This window comes from Ranitomeya imitator, chromosome 4, assembly GCF_032444005.1.
Source record: "Ranitomeya imitator isolate aRanImi1 chromosome 4, aRanImi1.pri, whole genome shotgun sequence".
Lineage (NCBI taxonomy): Eukaryota > Metazoa > Chordata > Amphibia > Anura > Dendrobatidae > Ranitomeya > Ranitomeya imitator.
Genome location: NC_091285.1, coordinates 191,623,192 through 191,636,021, shown reverse-complemented (window position 1 = coordinate 191,636,021; position 12,830 = coordinate 191,623,192).

The window sequence follows — 12,830 nt, the reverse complement described above, 5'->3', positions numbered from 1 at the left end:
CACCCCCCTTTCGCCCCAATCAAAATAAATCAATAAAAATATATAAAATCTACGCATAATTGGTATTGCCGCACTCAGAATCGCCCAATCTATCAAATAAAAAAAAGACTTAACCTGATCGCTAAACAGCGTAGCGGGAAGAAAATTCAAAACGCCAGAATTACGTTTTTTTGGTCGCCGCAACATTGCATTAAAATGCAATAACGGGCGATCAAAAGAACGTATCTGCACCGAAATGCTATCATTAAAAACGTCATCTCGGCCCCCAAAAAATAAGCCCTAAACCGACCCCAGATCACGAAAAATGGAGACGCTACGGGTATCGGAAAATGAAGCAATTATTTATTTATTTTTTTTAGCAAAGTTTCGAATTTTTTTTCACCACTTAGATAAAAAATAACCTAGTCATGTTAGGTGTCTATGAACTCGTACTGACCTGGAGAATCATAATGGCAGGTCAGTTTTAGCATTTAGTGAACCTAGCAAAAAAGCCAAACAAAAAACAAGTGTGGGATTGCACTTTTTTTGCAATTTCACCGCACTTGGAATTTTTTTCCCGTTTTCTAGTACACGACATGCTAAAACCAATGATGTCGTTCAAAAGTACAACTCGTCCCGCAAAAAATTAGCCCTCACATGGCCAAATTGACGGAAAAATAAAAAAGTTATCGCTCTGGGAAGGAGGGGAGTGAAAAACGAACACGGAAAAACGAAAAATCCCAAGGTCATGAAGGGGTTAAATTTGTAAATCTGTAAACAGCATTGTGATTGGCTGTTTATTGTTTAAATACTGCCTTCCTGTTCCCATTAATAAACTCCCACCTGAAAAAGACGGTGTTTACCGTTGAAACGCGTTGTGGCAAACGACATATGTTGTCTGAGTTTCCTTCAGCGCTCCTGGAACTGAGTGCAGACAGAGAGGCCTGGCAGCCACGAGGGAGCTGCAGCCTCTGGAAGGACAGATAACCTGGAAGGAATGAATGTGGAGTAGCCAGAAGGGAAGGGGCACAGGAGAGGAACAGAGCTCAGAGGGGATCTGTGGCAGGGCACCCTCAGAGCTGAAGTGCAGTAGCAGAGCACGGGGAGCCCAAGGCTTTTGTGGGACTCTAGGACACAGAGCAGAACCAGAGGGAATGACACTACACGTTAACTGCCCGCACCACGCCTGAGACGCAGCAGCAACTAAGGAGCCCGGGGCATGATAGAGTCCCTGTAAAAAGGCTCAAAATGCCCGTCGTGCAGGTACCTGTCCCAGGACAGGGGTAAAGTGAAGGACCCTGTAGGAAGCTTCAGGCAGTAGGGACCTCACCTTTAACGACACTAGTTGGAAAGGCTCCCGGACCTCTACTCTGTATGTCCCCTACAAGGTCATTAATAAATATGTTAAAAAGAAGAGGGCCCAATACTCACCCCTGTGGTACCCCACTGCTAACAGCGACCCAGTCCAAGTGTGCTTCATTAATAACCACCCTTTGCTTCCTATCCCTCAGCCAGCTCTTAACCCACTTACACATATTTTCCCCTATCCCCATTATTCTCATTTTATGTATCAACCTATTGTGTGGCACCATATCAAAAGCTTTTGAAAAGTCCATATACACTATGTCCACTGAGTTCCCTTGGTCCATTCCGGAACTTACCTCTTCATAGAAATTGATCAGATTAGTCTGACAGGAACGGTCTCTAGTAAACCCATGCTGATATTGGGTCATGAGGTTATTCCTCTTCAGATACTCCAGCATAGCATCTCTTAGAATACCCTCCAGGATTTTACCCACAGTAGAGGTTAAGCTTACTGGCCTATAATTTCCGATTTCAGTTTTTGTCCCCTTTTTGAATATTGATATTGGCACCACATTTGCTATATGCCAGTATTGTGGTACAGACCCTGTTATTATGGAGTCTTTAAAGATTAAAAATAATGGTCTATCAATGACTGTACTTAGTTCCTGCAGTACTCGGGGGTGTATCACAGGAGATTTGTCAATTTTAGTGATTTTTAGGCGCCGACGTACTTCCTGCTTGGTTAAATAGGTGACATTTAATGGGGAATTTTTATCACTAGTCATTTTATCTGCCATGGGATTTTCTTGTGCAAATACTGATGAAAAAAGTTATTTAGCATATTGGCTCTTTCCTCATCCTCATCCACCATTTCACCCAGACTATTTTTAAGGGGGCCAACACTATCATTTTTTAGTTTCTTACTGTTTATGTAGTTAAAGAATATTTTGGGATTAATTTTACTCTCTCTGGCAATGAGTCTCTCTGTCTCAATTTTTGCTGCCTTGATTTGCTTTTTACAGAATTTATTTAATTTTCTATATTTATTTAATGCCTCATCACTACCTACTTGCTTTAATTCTCTAAATGCTTTTTTTTGTCACTTATTGCGCCCCTTACAGCTCTGTTTAGCCATATTGGTTTCCTCCTATTTCTAGTATGTTTATTCCCATACGGTATATACTGTAGACAGGTCCTATCCAGGATGCTAATAAACGTCTCTCATTTTCTTTGTGTATTTTTATGTCTCAGGATATCGTCCCAGTTAATTGCACCAAGATCCTCTCTCATCCGCTGGAAATTTACCCTACTGAAGTTTAGTGTTCTTGTAACCCCTCTACTACACATCTTATTAAAGGATACATGAAAACTTATTATTTTGTGATCACTATTACCCAAGTGACCCCCAACTCTTATATTTGATATGCAGTCTGGCCTGTTGGTTAATATTAGGTCTAGCAGTGCCCCTCTTCTTGTTGGGTCCTGAACCAATTGTGAAAGGTAGTTGTCTCTCATAGTTGTCAAAAACCGATTACCTTTGCTGGAACTGCAGGTTTCTGTTTCCCAATCTATTTCAGGGTAGTTGAAGTCCCCCATGATAATGACTTTTCCTTGATTTGCAGCTTCACCAATTTGCTCCACGAGGATATTCCCCATTGCTTCCATTATTGAGAGAGGCCTGCAATTGACATGATACTTAGACCACAACTATGAGAGTAAAAATAAAAAAAAAAACAAATTTAAAAAATCCCCTTGTCTGATTTGTCAAGATTTATTTTGCAAATTAAAGTGGAAAATAAGTATTTGGTCACCTAAAACATGCAAGGTTTCTGACTCTCACAGACATGTAACTTCTTCTTTAAGAAGCTCCTCAGTCCTCCACTCAACACCTGTTTGAACTTGTCAACAGTGTAAAAGACATCTATCCGCAACCTCAAACAGTCACACTCCAAACTCCACTATAGTGAATACCAAAGAGCTGTCTAAGGACACCAGAAACAAAATTGTAGCCCTGAACCAGGCTGGGAAGACTGAATCTGCAATAGGCAAGCAGCTTGGTATGATAAAATCAACTGTGGGAGCAATAATTAGAAACTGTAAGACATACAAGACCACTGATAATCTCCCTTGATCTGGGGCTCCATGCAAGATCTCACTCCATGGGGTCAAAATGATCACAAAAATGGTGAACCACATGGGGGCAACTAGTGAATGACCTGCGCAGAGCTGAGACCACAATAACAAAGGCTAACATCAGTAACACACTACACCACGAGGGACTGATATCCTGCAGTGCCAGACGTGTCCCCCTGCTTAAGCCAGTACATGTCCGGACACTTCTGAAGTTTGGTAGAGATTTGGATTTTCCGGAAGAGTATTGGGAGAAAGTCTTATAGTCTGATGAAACCAAAGTAGAACTGTTTGGTAGAAACAAAACTCATTTTGTTTGGAGGAGATAGAATGCTGAGCTGCATCCAAAGAACACCATAATTACTGTGAAGCATGGGGGTGGCAACATCATGTTTTGGTGCTGTTTCTCTGCAAAGGGACCAGGACGACTGACCACCAACAGTGTGTGTCAGCCTTGTGAAGACTTACAGAAAACATTTGACATCTGTCATTGCCAACATGGGATATATAACAAAATATTGAGATGTTGCTTTGTTAATGACCAAATACTTATTTTCCACCATAATTTGCAAAATAAACCTTGACAAATCAGACAAGGTGATTTTCTGGAATTGTTTTCTCATTTTGACTCTCATAGTTGTGGGCTACCTATGATGTAAGTTACAGGCCTCTTACATCTTTTAAGTGGCACAATTGGTGACTGACTATATACTTTTTTCCCCACTGTATGTATATATATATATATATATTCATATATATATATATAGTGCCTTGCGAAAGTATTCGGCCCCCTGGAACTTTTCAACCTTTTTCCACATATCATGCTTCACACATAAAGATTAGTGATGAGCGAGTGTACTCGTTGCTCGGGTTTTCCCGACCACGCTTGGGTGGTCTCCGAGTATTTATGACTGCTCGGAGATTAAGTTTTCATCACCTCAGCAGCATGATTTACAGCTATTAGCCAGCTTGATTACATGTGGGGATTACCTAGCAACCAGGCAACCCCCACATGTACTCAGCCTGGCTAGTAGCTGTAAATCATTCAGCTGCCATGGTGAAAACTAAATCTCCAAACACTAACAAATACTCAGACGTCACCCGAACGTGCTCAGGAAAACCCGAGCAATGAGTACACTCGCTCATCACTAATAAAGATACCAAATGTAAATTTTTGGTGAAGAATCTACAACAAGTGGAACACAATTGTGAAGTTGAATGAAATGTATTGGTTATTTTACATTTTTGTGAAAGTTCAAAAACTGAAAAGTGGGGCGTGCAATATTATTCAGCCCCTTTACTTTCAGTGCAGCAAACTCACTGCAGAAGTTCATTGTGGATCTCTGAATGATCCACTATTGTTCTAAATGCATAATGATGATCAATATAATCCACCTGTGTGTAATCAAGTCTCCGTATAAATGCACCTGCTCTGTGATAGTCTCCGGGTTCTGTTTGAAGCACAGAGAGCATCATGAAGACCAAGGAACACAACAGCCAGATCCATGATACTGTTGTGGAGAAGTTTAAAGCCAGATTTGGATACAAAATTATTTCCAAAACTTTAAACATTCCAAGGAGCACTGTGCAAGCGATCAGACTGAAATGGAAGGAGTACCATACCACTGCAAATCTACCAAGACCCAGCCGTCTTTCTAAACTTTCATCTCAAACAAGGAGAAGATTGATCAGAGATGCAGCCAAGAGGCCCATGGTCACTCTGGATGAACTGCAGAGATCTATAGCTGAGGTGGGACAGTTTGTCCATAGGACAACAATCAGTCATACACTGCACAAATCTGGCCTTTATAGAAGAGTGGCAAGAAGAAAGCCATTTCTCAAAGCTTTCCATAAAAAGTGTTGTTTGAAGTTTGCAACAAGCCACCTGGGAGACACACCAAACATTTGGAAGAAGGTGCTCTGGTCAGATGAAACCAAAATCGAGCTTTTTGGCAACAATGCCAAACAATATGTTTGGCGTAAAGACAACACAGCTCATCACCCTGAACACACCATCCCCACTGTCAAACATGGTGGTGGCAGCATCATGGCTTGGGCCTGCTTTTTTTTCAGCACGGACATGGAAGATAGTTAAAATTGCTGGGAAGATGGATGGAGCCAAATACAGGACCATTCTTGAAGAAAACCTGTTGGAATCTGCAAAAGACCTGATACTGGGACGGAGATTTGTCTACCAACAAGACAATGATCCCAAACAAAGCAAAATCTACAATGGAATGGTTCACAAATAAACGTATCCATGTGTTAGAATGGCCAAGTCAAAGTCCAGACCTCAATCTAATCGAGAATCTGTGGAAAGAGCTGAAAACTGCTGTTCACAAACGATCTCCATCAAAACTCACTGAGCTCGAGCTGTTTGCCCAGGAAGAATGGGCAAGAATTTCAGTCTCTCGATGTACAAAACTTATGGAGACATACCCCTAGCGCCTTGCAGGTGGCGCAACAAAGTATTTAATTAAAGGGGTCAAATAATATTGCACGCCCCACTTTTCAGTTTTTGAATTTCCACAAAAATTTTAAATAACCAATACATTTCGTTCAACTTCACAATTGTGTTCCACTTGTTGTTGATTCTTCACCAAAAATTTACATTTGGTATCTTTATGTTTGAAGTTTGATATGTGGGAAAAGGTTGAAAAGTTCCAGGGGGTCGAATACTTTCGCATGGCACTGTATATGTATGTATGTATTTTTTTTCCTAAAATATAAAGGAAATGTGTCAGCTCTAACTTTAAACCTTTATAGATAATTTTATCTTCAACTTGCTTAACTGTTCGCAATAACTGTAATTGTGACCAGGGGTGAAAAACCTTTACATGCCACTGTAGTTTTATATCTAGCATCATGTTTTAGTAATGCTTACATCTGTAATGCCATTATATAAAAAAAAATAGTTATTGCAAATGTAAACTGCTGGGATGTGACTTTCAGGAGGCCACTGTTTATACACTACACGTCAAGCAACATAATTACTAAAATGGAAAAAGAAGATATATTTCTGTGTAATTCACAATAGAAAAAGGACTTATGTGTTGACAGACAACTAGCAGGCCCTGCATGCGCAAAAACAGATCTATATTGACTTTCAATACCAGTAAGCACATATATCAGCCCTAATTGATTGACAGTGTTATCCATACATAGCCTAAAAGGGAAGTCCAATTACCAAATGTCATTATTTATCATTTAGAGTATTCCAGTAGCAGTAATGTGAACATTAGTTATAGTGACCCTTGAAACCACTACAGATTTAAAATATGCCAGCTGTCTCCAGTCTAGAAGGACTTACAAATGTTCAAATGTTAAATGGGCTTTCCAGAGTAAGTATTTTATGGTCATGACATGTCAATAGAACATGCCGTAAAACCCTGATATGTGGGTGTCTAGCGGTTATAGATATACTAACACACGACAGGCACATATACTTTTACTTCTGTACTTAAACTGAAATAGTATAGCTATGGTAGCAAGGATAGCTGCCACAACTGGGCCATAGTGCCCATGGGGCCCAAATGCCAGTCTGTTACATTAGAAGACATCATTATTGTAATGGCTCACAGCTGGCTGGCGACGGAGCTTCAAGTTACCTCTTTAAGGATCATTTAAGAAATAAGCTTACTGACTGACAATAGTTAGCAGTTATTTTTTTGTAACTAACCAGTAAAAAAAAAGCATTCCACGGAGCAACGCATATTAGGAACAGGGTGGTATAGCCATTTTGGTGCCTCATAAATTAAGTTTTAATGTTTTATTCTGTTAGATATTCTTCTTCTTTTGTAATACTTTTTTTTTGCCTTTTTCCTTAGTTACAATTAACTCCTTAAGCAATAGAAATATAATGGAAAATATGCATTGATTAGCACATGTAAAAAGAACAGTTGCATAAAAAGTGATATAATAAAGGATGGTAAAAACAGCTATGGATCTATTGGACTGGTTGTTTAAACAAAGGTACCACCAGGAGGTTCAAACTCAGCGGAATATCTTGAAACAATAAACACAGATGCTGATTTCATTTGTATGCTTAAGAATCCCAATGTAGAGATACTTGACTACACATCCAATACAGAAAACATCCTGGAGTGCTTCATACTAACTGACACAATGGGGGAGTCAGATGAATGCCAGACTGATCTGCTATGTAAAAGCTATATGCTCGTAGTCTTCAGAGCCGCCAAAATAAGAGTATGTTTCTGATGAATTAAGATTCTTAAAGAAGAACTAGAACAGACTGCTTAAATAAAATAAATAAATAAATAAATATAAATTTGGAGCTTTTGTAACCCAATAAATAAAACTATAGAGCCACTTTTACTTTTCAAAATTACAACTGAACCATTCACCTAATGTTAATCACTGGGCTGACCTTGATGTAAAGCGATCCACTGGTAACACATAAAAAAAGGTTTACCGGTGATTAAAATCTTTATGCTTGGAGAACTTTCCTGGAAGAGGTGAGACGTATACATTTTGTCAGTGAGTTCCATCAAGGCACAGCTGAAATCTATGTTAAATTTGCTTTTTGTAGCCCTAACAAGAAAGAGATTCAGGTATAAGAAGTCCTGATATATTACTAGTGGTACCATCTTGGGCTTGGTCACCAGATTAGATTGCCTGACCCCGGTGCCTGCTATCAGCGCTTCATGTCTCCTCAACAGCTCACTATCCTGGACAGCTCCTCTCTATAACTGATCCTGAGATCTTTCTTTCTCTCACTGCAATGCTCCTTTGGTTTGGCTTCATCAATTGCAGATGGTACATGGAACAATGTGTATAAAGAGTTACTAAAATACCCTTATTGCCAGACTTTTTTCCTTGCTGCATTTTGACTTTACACCTTATCTTAAAAACTTTCTTTGTTCCTCAAGCTTTTTTCCACCTTAAACATCACACCATCACTGATTGAAGACCACCGCTTTATCCGCAAGATTGGCAGTCAGCTTGACAGAAGTAAAGACAGTCATTGCGTTTCACATCTCCCCCTGAATGCTCACTACAGCAAAACCATGGCAGAGACTGAGTTGAGTGCTACCTTCAATGGTGGCGCATGTGGATTTGTGGACCCACTGTACCACAGGGCCGGGCCTGCCTATGAAGGGGCATAGCTTATAGGCTATCTGGTGTTCACTGGATGGTGGAGACAGACTGGGCTGCGGGTAGCCACCAGGTACCACTCCTAGGCAGATCTCAGTAATGCAGGGGTCAGGTTCACTGAAACGGAATAGGGCTAGATGCAGACACACCTGTCTAGGATACTGAATCAGTGACTGGTTTAGATAGATCGGGAGAATGTGTTCAGGAACTGGCCGCACTGGGACAGGGGATGTTCGGGAATAGGACTGGCCACACCAGGACCAGGGGATAATGTTCAGGCTCTGGATGCTACGGGACCAGGGAATCGGGCTCAGGACACTGGCCACACCGGGACCAGGGATACGGTTCAGGGCACTGGCTACACTGGGGAAAAAAACAAAAAACTAACACAAGACCTAAAACAATAAATTTTAATATAATAATTAAAATGCAAAAAAAGCAAAAAATATCATAGAGACCAATGGGAAAGATCCTACGGGAACACAGGGTCTCTGGTATCAAAAAGAATTCCAGAAAAATATGATGCAAAACAGATGTACAGGAAAAAGCTAGGGAAGATAGATGTGCCTATCCCTAAAGAATTCCCTTCCTGACAGCGGAGGTTGGCACCCTGGGATACGATGTGGCGCCCCTGCTCAACGTCGACTGACCCTGAAGTCCCTAAAAAGGGATCCCTCACAAAAAGCCACCACCAACAATAACACCACAAAAAAGAAAACAACAAAACAAGTGAAACTAGTGAAACTAAAATACCAGTGCTGCCAAATGCTGTCTTGAAGAGCAATAATAGCTCTATATGGCTGATAATTGTAAATACTATATTGTGAGCTAGAGATGTACTCTGAGAGAGGGAGGAGGAAAAAAAAAAAAAAAAAAGAAATAGAGGATCACACAGATAGCCTCTGACAGTGTTAATATTATAGCCACCCCTCTCGCGTACCTTTAGTGATGCAGTGGCTCTTATTGCCTCAGAAAAACCATAATAGATTTTAAGTTAGAGATGGAAGTAAGTTGTAAATAAAGTTTTAATAACCTAATGGCATCACCGCCAGAAAAAAACAAAAAAATTAGTAAATCGATGTTATTATCTTAATTCCAATGATTTATGGATATAGATCCAATAGCATCACCATCAGATACAGTTATGAAGAGCAAGAGGTAGACATTACTACCGTACTTTTATAGCTTATTAAGGAACGCACCTAATCTTAAAGTAACTCTAATAAACCTTGAATCAATTTTGCTGTGTGTTCAGATGTATATCACCATTGGTGCGTTGCAAATACAGTTTATTTTACCAAATGGCATCTCACCAGAAAAAAACTAAGCATAGAGAGGATGGTATAATTCCCGTATCTCTATAGCTAGGTTAGGTACATGTCATAATTAGGTCACTTTCATCAGACTAAACTCCATAGTGCCAAATATTTAGAAAGATCAAAATATCAATCAGTTAACAAGTACCGATTTAGTGACCTAATAGCATCACCGCCAGATTGGACTAAGATATAGAAAGGTTGGTATAGTTACCAGACATTCCAAAGCTCATTTAGAGCGTCCTTGACCATATAATGACTACATGAAATCCAGGCATCAGCGCCAAAAATGTATACGTACAGAATAATTCCTATATCAAGGAGCGCCCTTAACCAATAAAGCTTTGGAGGCACATCACCTCACAGTCAGGTCCACCACAGACCCTACACTATAATAGACCAATAGTCAGGCGTATTGAGGCATTATTAACGTTGTGCCTAGTAATCCATATCTTGTCCAAATATAGACATAAAAACGCCGTCAGCCTTGCAGCACGAAGGTATAGGTAAAAAAAACACTTATCTCGTGGAGACAGATGTCTCATCCCTACGCGTTTCGCCCCATATGTCAGTCCAAAGGGGCTCATCAGGGGACTGCCATCAATGGGCACGGAGGCAGCAGGAGACGTGAGTGCTGCACGCGGTCCGGGGAAAGCTGTATAGACAACGGCATTCCCACAATCTATATGCCGTTAACCCGGAAGTAGAAGAAAACACCTCCGGGATATCTGAGGCGCACTAGTGCGCATGTACCGAAGACCCATAGGGCAGCTGCATAAGTGCAGGTTAATCAATGATGCGCACAGCCGGCACCGGTGAAGGTAATGAACAGTACATACCGCCGGGCGCGAGCTCAGCACGGAGCAACCGCAGAACGCGCGGGGCACCGCGCAGGCGCACAATGCATCGCGCCAGGAGGAGCAACCCAAATATGTGTAAAATGCAGAATATAGAGGCAAAAGAGACAAGCCCTTGTCTGGTACACAGCTATGGAGCCCGTTTTGCAGATGTATAATAGTCAGATATGCAAGTGGCTAGCATATCTACAGGCCAAAAATCGTATATACAGAATAGCATCCCATGCTCAATACCAGGTACCTACAAAGAATGCGAGGCACTGTATATAAGCACGGGAGGGGAAATACCCTCAAACGCATATCAAAAACCTAGGAGCCCTCATACGGGAAGCAGTGCTAAGAACAATAGAAACAAATATAGCAGCGTCTCAGATATAAGCGACCCACCCGGTTAGTCGCCGGGGACGTCTTATAGGCATATATAGGACAATGTAGTCACGTGCATATATTAAACCATCTGGTCTGAAGATATTTTTTAGGAAATACATAGAGAATGATTCACATCAGTCATCGACTGTAGATAAACAATAGATAAAGAGCGTCATGGTCTGTAAGGACCAATATAACATCGGCAAGACAAAGGTAATTCTACGCGGATTAACCAACCTTAAAGCTTAAATGAAGCCACCAAAATGTAATTGCTCATTCAGTCCCCCCGGACTGACAGATTCCATCAGGAAGATCCATCTGGTCTCCCTCTGGATAATTTTCCTATCCCAATTCCCCCATGTAAAATGTCCCCAATGCGTTCCCCTATCCTCACTTTAAAGGGTCTTTTAGTTTTGCCTATGTAGTTCAACGGGCACGTGCAAGACCCTTTAAAGTGAGGATAGGGGAACACATTGGGGACATTTTACATCAACGTGATACCCCTGTGGCACGTCATGTCAACGAATTCCGTGCGGGTGATGTGGGCTCTATCTCTTTTAAAACCATTGAGACGGTCCCTCAGTCAGAGAGAAGGGGGAATTGGGATAGGAAAATTATCCAGAGGGAGACCAGATGGATCTTCCTGATGGAATCTGTCAGTCCGGGGGGACTGAATGAGCAATTAAATTTTGGTAGCTTCATTTAAGCTTTAAGGTTGGTTAATCCGCGTAGAATTACCTTTGTCTTGCCGATGTTATATTGGTCCATAAATCATTGGAAGTACGATAATAACATCGATTTACTCATTTTTTTGTTTTTTTCTGGCGGTGATGCCATTAGGTTATTAAAACTTTATTTACAACTTACTTCCATCTCTAACTTAAAACCTATTATGGTTTTTCTGAGGCAATAAGAGCCACTGCATCACTAAAGGTACACGAGAGGGGTGGCTATAATATTAACACTGTCAGGGGTTATCTGTGTGATCCTCTATTTGTTTTTTTTTTTCTCTCCTCCCTCTCTCAGAGTACATCTCTAGCTCACAATATACGCCAGTATTTACAATTATCAGCCGTATAGAGCTATTATTGCTCTTCAAGACAGCATTTAGCAGCACTGGTATTTTAGTTTCACTAGTTTCACTTGTTTTGTTGTTTTCTTTTTTGTGGTGTTATTGTTGGTGGTGGCTTTTTGTGAGGGATCCCTTTTTAGGGACTTCAGGGTCAGTCGACGTTGAGCGGGGGCGCCACATCGTATCCCAGGGTGCCAACCTCTGCTGTCAGGAAGGGAATTCTTTAGGGATAGGCACATCTATCTTCCCTAGCCTTTTCCTGTACATCTGTTTTGCATCATATTTTTCTGGAATTCTTTTTGATACCAGAGACCCTGTGTTCCCGTAGGATCCTTCCTATTGGTCTCTATGATATTTTTTGCTTTTTTTGCATTTTAATTATTATATTAAAATTTATTGTTTTAGGTCTTGTGTTAGTTTTTTGTTTTTTTCTCCTTGATTATAGACCTTGGTTATTGCGATTTTGGTTTTTCCCTTTTTGAAGTTTCTAGTTATGGCAAGCTTTCTGGCGGGACCAGTTAATACTAATAAATGGCTCAATGAGGTGAAATAAGTGTTCTCTGAACACAACCCCACTGTCAATTCCACTGATACACCGTCCCTTAAATCCATTTTCTCAGAGCTTCTGGTGGCTTATAAAAATAACATCAAGTCCTGGTGGGAGGTACAGTCCTTGGAACACTACAT